This window comes from Vigna radiata, unplaced genomic scaffold (genome assembly GCF_000741045.1).
Source record: "Vigna radiata var. radiata cultivar VC1973A unplaced genomic scaffold, Vradiata_ver6 scaffold_171, whole genome shotgun sequence".
Lineage (NCBI taxonomy): Eukaryota > Viridiplantae > Streptophyta > Magnoliopsida > Fabales > Fabaceae > Vigna > Vigna radiata.
Genome location: NW_014542551.1, coordinates 175,102 through 184,694, shown reverse-complemented (window position 1 = coordinate 184,694; position 9,593 = coordinate 175,102).

The following is a 9,593-nucleotide window of genomic DNA, read 5'->3' as shown; positions in this document are numbered from 1 at the left end:
GTAGTCAGACCAACCAACTTGATTACACATTTAAAACAATTGACTTGCAATTAATGCTTGAACACAAAATCAAAATATAGTCGTTATAGTTCACAAGCATTAACAGAAATTCAAAACATAACTAACTAAGTCGAGTTGTCTGCGCATATAGTCGACTAAGTCACTTCAATGCAGTTTTGAAAATCATTTCTTTGCAAAATTACTCACAACATTGTTTTTGAAAATCTGTGCTAAATCACGAGTTTTAGTCGACTTACTTCATAATGAAGTCGACTTAAAACTTACAATTTTGCCACATAATATAGGTTCAACCAAGTGCATGTGGTTTTATTTTCTGAAACATATGTAATGCAATCACAGATGATATTTCATGTAGAAAATCAGTGAATAAGCACACATATATAGAATTATCACAAACATGTTCTTCAAGAATTCATACACAATAAAGATTTGAACATGTAACACATATCAATACATGTGTTATTAATAATGTTTGTCATCATCAAAAACCATAAACACTATTAGATTAAGGTTTAGCTAAATCAGTGCTTCCCTTATCAACAATTTAAACATTTTCCTTTAAGCATAAGCAATGGGGGAAGACTTTTTAGAGTGACAAAAAAAGCACAATAAGAGTATAATAGGTTTCAAAGGCTTGTATTTGCCTCTTTGATTTCTTTTCGTTAGTTCTTGTAGAACAAGCGCTTATAAACCGTTCTTTTCCTTTAAGCATAAGCAATGTGAGACTCTCAACGACTTGGTCTTAAAAGAAAAGAAGAAGAAGTAGGCGTCTTAGCTTATAGCGCAAGGTAGCATAACTAGTTTTCATTTTTTGAACTTTAGGAGAGCTAGGTGGCTCATAAACCCTTTTGGAATGAGAGAATTAAGCAATGTGGGACTCCAAGCACTTAGGAGACGTGCTGCAGCTGCTGGTCGGCCCTTGGAGGCTTCAAAGTCCCACATCTCTTAAAACTATCACCCAAACTCATTCCAAAAGCTATATAAGAAGCTTAGGGGGTCTCCTTTGTACTTACCTTTGAATTGAATGAAATTTTGAGTTGAATTGCAATCTTGCATTCTTCTTAGAGATAGTCTACTATCTCTTAGTCAATTTTGACAGACCTTATCTTAAGCAAATCAAGTGGCGGTCCTTCCTCGACATTTATCTTGGAGTCCTCTCTCAAGTGGTGTGACTACGAGTCATAAGTTTCCTCTTCCTTTCTCTTTTCCGCTTTTATTTTCCACTCATTCTTCTAAATGTCATTAGTATATTTCTCTCTAGGCATGCACTTCCCCATCATTTTGTCTGTTAACTAATTTTCTGGCAAATTCCCAACGCGAATCTGCTAACTCTCTCACCTTCTAGAGATTGACGTCAACAAGAATCGTAAGACCTGGGGATTTTAATACAAGTCTAGGTATAAGCTAGTAATTGAAATATTTTGAGTAAAAGTTTATTTTAATACCCACTAGGTAATTAGAGTAGAATATATGATGGTAAACGTCTTGTGTACATGCTTTTGGTGGTGTGAAATAATTAATCATTTGAATTAAAAATGTGAAAATAAGATAATAGGCAAAACAAAACTAAGTTAAATAGAAATAAAACGAGTATGATATCAGGGAAATTGAATTGGCGTAGTGGTGATGTGTTATGCACAAATGAGTGATGTGTGCGGATGTGAGTTCGAAATCGGTTAGGACCAAAAGAAAACTTGGTCCATGTCTTTTAGCTGCAACTATATTTACTTATTTATTTATTTTGGTTTGTTTTTGAAATCATGGACTGGGGATAGAACACATGAACGGAAATCACGAGAGAGGGGGAAGAGTGGCTTAAAGGTTAGTTTCTTTTTTCCTTCTCTTCTATATTCCTTATTTCTATTCTTCTTCCTTCCACATATAAAATGTGAGGGTTAGAGTGAGATTAGGGGAAAAAGGAGAAAAACAGAAATCAATGCTCTGGTGAGAAGGGAGTTATAGAAGGCGACATTAAAGGTGCATTATTGGAGGCAAATATTTGAGATTAGGGGAGAGTAATTGTAGGTTTTCGAGTGTTGGTGGGTATATCGGTGAAACCTATAATAGGAGCCTTAGGGGTAAGGGTAGAGCACGAAACTCTGAGAGAGTAGCTTGGGGGAGAGCGAAACAAGCTTGACGAAAGGGGAGAAGATGAATTCAATAAGAAAGGAACCATCAAGGTATGGGGAGTTAATTTGTATTTGATTGTTTAAGTGTTTGATAATCTGAAAAATTCTAGGTTTTCTTCTAGTCGATTGATTTGTGAATACTGTGTGGTTTTTGGTTCGAATACAATATTTGTGAAATTGGTAGAATGTGGTGGCTGGGATTTAATTGGGGCATATCATGTTGAAAGTCATATTTGATGACTTAAGTTGTTTTTGGATAGCACCGTGTGTGTGAAATTAGGTTCTAAAAAATAATATTGGTATGTTTTTGGTTGGCTGTTTGAATCTTTAAGTGCTAGAAATTTACATTTAATATTGTTTTGGGTTTCAATATGAATTAATCAAGCTTTTACTAGTCTATGGATGGTTGTTTTGCAGTTATAGTTATTTTGGTATGCCTTTAAAGTTGAATTAAATGTATTTCAAATAATGCTTGTTGAATATGACTATTTGGATGTATTAACATTTTGAAAACCTTTGTTTAATTCTAATTAGATATTAATTTGGTAATGATTTTGTGAAACCTGAAATAAGTTTATCTTTGGATTCATGTTTGTGAACTTTGTAATAGTTTGAATATATCATGTATGTTCAGTTGTAGAAAGTAATGCTTAAATATTATAGTTCTTGAATTGATTATGATTAGAAATTAGTCTAGTCAATTGAAATATTTTTGAACAATCTAGGCTTGAACTATAATTAAGTATTTTATTTGTGAAAGTGGGAATTATGTATTATGAAGGTGTGTCACCTTGTTTTAATCTATATGTTCAACTAATCAAGATTGTACTAGAAATAAGGATGGATGTATTGGAAAATAACTAATTGATTATGAATTCAAAGAGAATTAAAATTGGTTAGAATGAGTACAACGATAAAACGTTAAATATTTCTATGATGTTTTTATGGTATCGTTTATAGTTTCATAATGGTGATTGTTTTTGCTATAAAATAACTTGTCCAAATAATTAATAGTACTGAAAGTAATTGAGTACATATATTAGTATCTTAATTTTGGTATTGGTAGTTAGATTGTTGGTTTGGATCTTGGTGTTATATAGATATATACATATATGTGTGTGTTTTAGATTGAACTCAGGTACATAATCAAGAATGTATATAAATGTGTGTTGTCATATGATAGTTTCCATAGAGATGATTGTCAAATATTTGGTTAATAATGTTATTTGATTATGCTAAATTGATGTTTTATTACTAAGATTCTCCAGTGTGAAATGCGTAAATTATGAGAAATTAATTGAAGTTGATTTAGTTGTGGTATGTTGAACTTTATGAGTGATGGTTATTAGCATTGTTGGAAATTGTATACGATATATTGTTTGTGTATATGTTGTAAACATTAGCTCATTCATACATCTCTGTTTGCTTGTTTGTGTGTACCTGTGCAATGATCATATAACGTATGTTATACGGGAGTTCAGATAGGAATACATATGATTTTGGAGCTGCTAATTGACGAGAGGGGGATCTACTATGGAAATTTGAAAATGATGTTCTAGAAATGTCTACGAATGATGTTTTAAATTAAGATATGAACAATTATGTTTGAAGTTATAATAAATTAAGTTTCTTTGAAATTCTCAAACCTTATCTTGACAATTTCTTTAGTAATTGATACGCTTGATTTAAGTGTTCTTATAATAAAATTTTCAATTTATTTCAACTCGAGGAAATTTTAAATTTGGTTTAATAGGTTCGGAGGTCCCTATATTTGGAGGTTTGTTTCAATTGGGTCCTCCAATTTTTGAAGTGATCAATTAGGTCCCTAATTTTGTCAATTTGAATCAATAAAAGCCTTTCTGTTAAATGCAGTTAACGCCGTGAAGTTTTTGAACATGTGGCACGCTGACGCTTCCACGTGGCATCGTTTCAAGTGCATAGGTGGATTATAAAAGGGTGAAATCCCTAAATTAAAAGGGTGTATTTGAAGGTGAAATCCCTAAATTAAAAGGGATTTCACCCTTTTATAATCCACATATGCACTTGAAACGGTGCCACCTGGAAGCATCAGCGTGCCACATGTTCAAAAACTTCATGGCGTTAACTGCATTTGACGGAAAGACTTTTATTGATTCAAATTGACAAAATTAGGGACCTAATTGATCACTTTCAAAATTGGAGGACCCAATTGAAACAAACCCCCAAATATAGGGACCTTCGGACCTATTAAACCTTTAAATTTTTGTCTCTTTTTCGTGACTCTAAAAAATTAGGGTGTTACATTATGGTATCAAAGCCTAGCCTCTCCCAGTACGATGTGGTTTGAGGAGGAACCAAGCGGAAACTGGTGGACATGTGACACTCAGGCACTGACGAGGGCGGGGAGTGATCGCTAGTGCAAGAGGCACGAAGTGCAAGAGGCACAAACAAAGAGCGGCTCCTGGCAGGCTTCTAGTGGAAGTGGCACATGGATGAATCGAACATACACCGGAATGAGAGGGATCTAGAGATTGTATAGGTATGGGACTATACAATTGAATGATAGCTTAAAGGAATTGATTTGGCTACTCATATCAACAAATGCATTTGCTTTTCAGTAGCCTAACCCATAAGAACTTCATGGTTAAGCGTGCTTAGCCTGAAGTAATTTAAGGATGGGTGACCTTCTGGGAAGTTTTACCGGAAATTGTGTGAGTAAGTTAATCTCGAACCTAAATTGATTTTGATAAACCCTAATTTGGTGGTGTTTAATTTCATATTTCATAAACTTTTTGGGTTTCACAAACCTAATTTCATGATGAACCCTGAGCATCAATAGTTAGGGTTGAAGATGATGAAAGGTAAGTTTGAAGATGATGAACCCTAATTTGGGTTTCAATTCTCAAAAACTTTTTTTTAATTATATATTCTACATAACCTACTATGAATGTGCCATGTCATTTCATGATTCCACCTCACACTTACAAAGCTAACCCGTTAACCTGATTTAATAGCAGGGAGCAATTGGCTTTAATTTTTCCCTTTTAGGGACCTAGTTGGGGAAGAAAATAAGAAAGGAACCTATTTGAAGAAACTCAACAGAAATAGGGATTGCGGAAATGATTTAACTAAGGTTGGGCAAAGTTAACTTAAAAAACTTAAACTATAATTTATCTGTACTTTTTTATACTTAAAAAACTTAAACTGAATTTACTGAAAACTAATTAAACTGAATAATAGTTCAATTTAAAAAAAAAAATTGAACTTATTTTATATTCAGTGCAGTTAACTAGTTAACTGTAATTTAGACACTTTCTTCCATCTGAGAGAAGAACGCCTTTGGACACCTCAACTTCACCCATACTTTCTGCAAAAGGGAACCCACTCCGGGAACTTACCGGCCTCTTTCATACTGTATAAAGTCACCGGACAACCACCGTCATCATCGGACAGATACACTGCCAGCTTATCAGAAGGGTAGTCCATGGCAATGGCGGAATCAGTGGACTCCCTGATTCTATTTGTGAGCTTCAAAGTTTGCAAGAGTTGGACCTTGGTGGATGCATGGAGCTAGAAGCATTACCCAAAGGATTAAGAAAATTGGTCAGTCTTCAAGATTTTTTCATAATCACAAAGCAAATTGTTTTGCCCGAGAATGACATTGCAAACTTAAGCTCTCTTCAGTATTTGATTATTCAATATTGTGATAATGTGGAGTCTTTATTCTCAGGGATAGAACTTCCTTATTTGAAAGCATTGAGTGTTATTAGTTGTAAGACACTGGCGTCTTTGCCACTTGACAGTAAGAGAAGGGTCTTTGTAATAGTTAACTGAGCTATGATAGTGTAACTGAACCATAAAGTAGTTCAGATCAGTTTTTTTGAATTGTTTTCTAGTTCAGTTTAGTTTATGTGAACTCTTTTATAGTTAATTATAATTATCTATGGTTAAGTGCATTATAGTACTCTTTGCCCACCTCTAGATTTAAATTTTCTTTTATTCATAATGCATGAGGAAGTACATAATCCCACTTGACTTGATGGACAAAAAACAAAGAGTTCTCAGTTTTTTCTTCATTAAATTAGAAATGGCTTAAAAGAATGAATCTAGTACTATGAGAATCATTTTATTTCAATTTTAAAAAAGAATTAAAAACTTGACTTTGAAAAATAGAAAATAATAGTTGTAAAACTTTTAAATTATTTCATGTATATAAATATACATACATTTTAATAAAATAATATTATCTTTCAATTTTTAAAATTATAATTAATATTTCAAAAATTAAAACACATAATGTAATGATCTTAAAAATGGTATTTTAAAATTGATTATGGTTTTAAAAATAATAGGACTAATTTATTTTAATATTAAAAAGAATTTATATAAATAGAAAGTTTATAAACGAATGTCATTATTTTAAAACACATTATTTCTCTACAATACATTTTTTTAGTACTTTAACTTCTCCATGATCTTCACAACGAACTCTTCAATTTGTATCGATTAGTTTCTTTAATCATGTAAGTCGAGTTTTCTGCTTTATCCGCCATGCATATATTTTTCACTTTCACTCATGTGTTCTTTGAATCATCAATATGATTCTTTATTGATCAGTGATCCTCTCGATATTAATTGATTGTTTATGTTTATTCCTAAGTATAGATAGAGCATGTGTGGATTCAAAAGCGTTTTTGTGTCTTAGAGATCTTTTGACAATTTTGTTAGGTGAGAGAAATTAATTAAAGCTTTTATATGTTGTGTTTTCACTAAAATCATTGGTTGTGACTTGTGATGTTGTAGTCATGACAATTGATATTGTTGCTTTTTTGGAATTGTATTGGCTTTCTTATTGAATCTGATATAGTATATGTGATTATTAAAAATTATTATTTTTATTTGATTAAGAAGCAAAAGACATAGATAAAAATAAATCATAATAAGAATCGAAAGAACAAATAAATTTATTTTTCTAACCTAAAAATTCAGTTATAGCAAAATCGACCTAGTGGCTTAACAGTGTATGAAATCTATAAATAATATAAAAACAGAAGAAGAAAGGGTGGACAACATGAAAGATAATGGAGAGAATGAAATTAAGTCCCCTTAAGGGTTTCTAAGCTCTTCTAATGTGTTTCCTCATATATCTTTATATAGAAAATTTGGACTAGGGTTTGTTTGGTTTTTCTGTTATTTTAATCTTCTTTCTTATAATGTAATAACCTCCAATTATTTTCTAAATAATCCAATATCTACAAAATATGTTTGACTGTTGTGTAGATCCACTAGTGCAAAAACGCTGTTTAACGTCAGTTATTTTGGGCTTTTAACGTCAGATCCCGAACCAACATCTATTCGAGTGACGTTAAATGAGACGTCGGACCCTATAGGTCAGACGTCTATATAGACGTCGGACTATATAGGTCAGACGTCTATATAGACGTCAAACTCATAGATCAGACGTCTAAAATGTCGTCAAATTTGATAGGATCTTTCTCCGCTTGAGGCCTCTCGAGTTGCTCCTAAGTCATGGTGATTCAAGTTTACAACTTTATATTTTAGTTGAAGAGAATGGATTGTATGTTCTTATTTTGTATTGGACGGTTTTGATAATGTAGTGGAGGGAATTGGAGGAGTGCAAAACGCAAGAAATCGCCGTCCAAGAACGCTGCCTANGGACATGAGCAAAACTGCACAAAAACTCAATGAAAATGCATTTTAATCGGTTCAAATGAAAAATAATTCATCAAAGAGTAATGTAATCGGAGTAAAATTAATTTTAAACAGTGCAAAAGTGAGAAAACGAACCTGAAAAACGTAGCCTGTGCAGAGAAAACGCGAGGAAGATGATGAACAATGAGTGCGCGTAACTACTGCCTCGTGTTCGTAGTGTTTTAATGCAGACATTTAGACGTCGGTTCCCGACGTCTAAATTGCTTTAGAAGTCGGAGTGGCGGGATCAGACGTCTAAATGGAGTCAAAAAGTGACTTTGTAAATTTTTGAATTTAGGGTTTAGATGTCGGTTCCCTTACAACAGACGTCTAAAGTGCTTTAGAAGTCGGAGTGGCGGGATCAGATGTCTAAATGGAGTCAAAAAGTGACTTTTTAAATTTCTGAATTTAGGGTTTAGACCTCGGTTCCCAGAGTAACAGATGTCTAAAGTGCTTTAGAAGTCGGAGTTGCGAGATCAGACATCTAAATGGAGTCAAAAAGTGACTTTTTAAATTTTTGGATTTAAGGTTTAGACGTCGGTTCCCAGAATAACAAACATCTAAAGTGCTTTAGAAGTCGGGGCTTTCCCAACTGACGTCTATATGTCTGACAGGTAGGTGAATAACCATTAATTTCCGCCAAACGTCAGAGCCCCTCCTAACTAACGCCTATATGACTAAAAGAAATGACTTTTCACCCATCTGTCAGACATATAGACGTCAGTTAGGAGGGGCCCTGATGTTTAAAATATTATAAACGTCGGGGCACTTTCTAACTGACGTATACGTCGTGCTTACCCTTAACCGACGTCTAAGGGGTGACGTTAAATAGCGTTTTTGCACTAATGATCTAAATATATTTGAGAAAAACTTTGTTAAATTAAAAAAGATTTGATAAATATTATCTTTTCATATTTACAAATATAGTTAAATAAGGTAATTATTTAAAAATATCAAATAAAATTTCGAAAAATAATTTTTTTTTGTAAATTATCTTTTATCATAAATATTTATCAATTATCAAATCTTTTTTAGAAAAAATAGAAAAAACTACAATGTCTAATTTTTGTTAGCCTTCCCTTTTTTTGGTTTAGTTAAATTTCTTCACTTTTGATATTTTTTTTTTCTTCTTCATGTAATACTTTGTTTGACTTCATGTATAAAAAATCTCAATTAAAGTATTCTTTTAAAATACAAAACACAAATTAAGAATTCAAAATTAAAGATTAAATGAAAACGTAAATATCCGCCTTATCACCAACACTAATTAAAAATCCATCGGAAAAGTTATAAATAATGGTTTAAAATCAGTCAATAATTCTTAAATGTCAATATATAGTGTCTTTTATATTAATGCTCCAAATAGTTGGAACAATCGGTTCAACCCAAAACTTGGATTTTCAAACAATTGTCAAACCTTAGACGACTCATCACAGTTTAGATCACTTACCTCAACTTATACCATTTCCGAAACAAAATTATATTTTAATTACAGAATTATTCAAGGAAACATAAAAAGATGAATAATTGTAAAAATATCATGGATACAAAAAACTGAAACTTGTCATCCAGAACTAAATTAAAAGCAAAGGCTATAAAGTAAAATATAAAACTAGAGTGAATCTCAGCGGAAACTCTTGAACATTTATCCAAAACGAAACTGCAGCTCGTCATTTTTCTTTTTTCTTTTCCTAGAGTAATAAATAATGATATATTTCTATTTACAAGCTCTTTCTTTTGATGATGAACATG